We start from the raw sequence: 3,132 nt of genomic DNA on the forward strand, positions 1-3,132 counted from the left end.
CAGCAGGGCTTGTAGCTTTTTGCTTCTGAACAGTTTTGGCATCTCAGTTTCTCCTTTGAAATTCAGAATGATTGGCATCTATAGGAACTCAGAATTTTAGATAGTGTTATTAATTCTCCTAGTTCAATGCGTTGATTCTTGAACACAGCTACTTTATGAGTCTTGGCTGTGACCCTAAGCACTTTGTTTTCTTATATTACCACCGGATACATAAATACCACAGACACATAACTGGGTGAACCTTTTCAGATTGTGACTCAGCTTTGCTAAAGTCCCCAGTTAGAGGTGTCCAGAGTTCTTAAGCACACTCTTTTGCTTTGGATCACGACTTTAACCACTCAGTCTCAAGTTTTTCACTTGGACCTGCATGCCACAAGCACATGGTTAGGGATAGCTTGATTTAGCCGCTTAGGCCTGGATTTTATTTCCTTGGGCCCTCCTTTTGGTTTTAAGGGCTATTGGCTTTTTCTGCTTGCGTTTTCTTTTTATTTCCTCTCTCGTGGGTCTAGCTCCTCTTGGGTTACACTTGGCTGTTGTTCCTTCTGACCACATTGCTTGTCAACCATAGGGGTTCTCAGGTGTGGTGCTTGTGCTCCTGTGCTTGTCTTTTCCATCAGTTCCTTATTGTGCTCTTCCCTTGACTCTTTGTTATCATGATCTGCTTCTTGTGAGGGTTTGAAGACATTGAAGGTGAGTTGTTCATCATGTGTCCTCAATATTAGTTCTCCTCGCTCCACATCTACAAGTGCCCTGGCTGTGGCTAAAAATGGTCTCCCCAGGATGATGGGATGGATGTGATTCTCTTCCATCTCCAAGATAACAAAGTATGTGGGAAAGAAGTAGTTCCCAACCTTCACTAACATGTTTTCAATCACTCCTATTGCTTGTTTTTGTGTTTTGTCAGCCAGTTTGATGATGATTACGTCCGTGGGCATTAGCTCATTGATTTGAAGCTTTTTCATGAGGGGTAGAGGCATTAAGTTGATGCTTGCTCCCAGGTCACAGAGTCCCTTATCAATTATTGTTTCTCCTATAGCACAGAGGATGTGAAAACTCCCTGGGTCCTTCTTTTTTGTAGGTGGCTCTGTTTGAATGAGAGTACTGCACTCCCTATTCATCAATATTGTTTGCCCACCCTTCAGTGAATTCTTTTTGGCCAGCAGCTCCTTTATGTACTTGATGTATGAGGGCATCTGTTGGAGAGCCTTAATGAACGATATGTTCACATGAAGAGATGCAAACATATCGAGGAACCTTAAATATAATCTCCTTGCTACACCACCCTTAAGCCTTTGGGGAAAAGGTGCATATGGGTTCAGAGTTTCCTCCTTTTTTAGCTCCTTCATGTGTGTGGGATTGGGTGCTTGATTACTCTCTTCATGCTTTTCCTTTGGATTGTCTTGAAAGTGTCTTGTTTGTGTGTTTGCTTCTTCCACACTCCTCTCATCACTTAGAGTGATCATCTTGCATTCTTCCCATCTTACTTTCTTTACTTCAACTCTTGGGTTCTTCTCTATGTCACTTGGAAAACTATCAGTGTGTTTGGGAAACTGTTGAGATAGATACCCCACTTGGGACTCCAGCCTCTTGATGGTGTCTCCCTGGTTTTTTATATTGGCTCGCACTTCATCCTTGAACACTCTGTTGTCTTGGACTTCCTTACATATGCCTTCAAGTAGGGTCTCAATTCTGGAGAGTCTATCTTCGGTTGGTGATGGTGGGTTGAGGTTAGGAGGTTGAGAGTGGTCATGTTGGCTTTGATATGGAGGTTGAGAAGGGTGATTAGGTGGGTGTTGATATGATCTTTGTGAGCGGTGTTGGTGAGTTGCATTGTTGTTGGGATTGTGGTTGTGGCGTCTCTGGTCTTGGCCTTGGTCTTGTTGATTTCCCCACCCAAAATTAGGGTGGTTTCTCCAACCAGAATTATAAGTTTTGCAGTATGGATCATGGGTCTGCCTAGGTGAGTTCCCAACATAGTTGGCTTGTTTCCAGTCACGTTCTTCTCCTGTATTCAATCCTTCTTGAGCTGGTGATGACGTGGTGGTTGCTGCAACTTGGTTCTCCTCCATCTTCTTGGTAAGATCAGCTAACTGCTTGGTGATCATCTTATTTTGAGCCAGCAGTGCATCCATATGGTTCAGCTCTATCAATCCTCGAGTGTTGCTCCTTTCAGAAGCATAGAAGTAGTCATTCTCAGCTACAGTCTCAATGACATCTATGGCTTCTTCAATGGTCTTCTTCTTGTTTAGAGATCCCCCTGATGAATGGTCTACAGCCTTCTTTGATTCGTAGGAAAGACCTTCATAGAAAATGTGCAGTTTAACCCATTCATTGAACATGTCTGGTGGGCACCTTCTTGTTAAGTCCTTAAACCTTTCCCAAGCTTCATAGAGAGTTTCACCATCTTCTTGCCTAAAGGTTTGTACCTCAGCTCTCAACCTGTTGATTCTTTGAGGAGGGTAGAATCTCACCAAAAATTTGTTCACCACATCTTTTCAATTTGTTAAATTCTCCTTCGGGAAAGATTCCAGCCATTTAGATGCTTTGTCCCTGAGTGAGAAAGGGAACAAAAGCAGTCTATAGACATCCGGATGAACACCATTAGACTTCACAGTGTCACATATTCTTAGGAAGGTGGTTAGATGTTGATTGGGGTCTTTTTGGGCGCTTTTTCCGAATGAACAGTTGTTCTGAACAAGGGTGATTAGCTGGGGTTTTAATTCAAAGTTATTGTCATCTATGGTTGGCTTTTGGATACTACTTCCATAATTGCCTGGGTTTGGATTGATGTATGACCCTAGAACTCTTCTCTCTTGCCCAGTAGGATTCCCAGGGCCTTCTCTGGCATGGTTGTGAGCTTCTCCTTCATGGTTGTTCTCCAAGTTCTCCTCCATGTTTGTTTCAAAGTATTCTTCCTCTTCCTCAGCACCAACAACCTTTTTCCCTCTTGCTTCCCTCTTAAATCTAAGGAAGGTCCTCTCAGGTTCAGAATCAAAAGAAGTTGAAGCTCCGCTTCTTCTCTCTGTCATACAACTAACAAAACCCACAGCAAGAAATAAAATGAAGAGATTGTTCTTGTTAGAGTGGCTGTTTGTGTGAGTGGTGCAAATTAGCAAACAGTTAGTGGGTTAG

At 42.8% G+C, this 3,132-nt stretch overlaps 1 non-coding gene across 1 annotated transcript; it reads left to right on the plus strand.

Annotated features, from left to right (window-relative positions):
* Positions 1-2,337: 2,337 nt before the first annotated feature.
* Positions 2,338-2,441, plus strand: LOC127747884 (small nucleolar RNA R71). Its single transcript, XR_008009831.1, has one exon. It is a non-coding gene; the product is annotated as a small nucleolar RNA R71 (small nucleolar RNA).
* The last annotated feature ends 691 nt before the right edge of the window (positions 2,442-3,132 follow it).

Source organism: Arachis duranensis, chromosome 5 (genome assembly GCF_000817695.3).
Source record: "Arachis duranensis cultivar V14167 chromosome 5, aradu.V14167.gnm2.J7QH, whole genome shotgun sequence".
In the NCBI taxonomy this organism is placed as follows: domain Eukaryota; kingdom Viridiplantae; phylum Streptophyta; class Magnoliopsida; order Fabales; family Fabaceae; genus Arachis; species Arachis duranensis.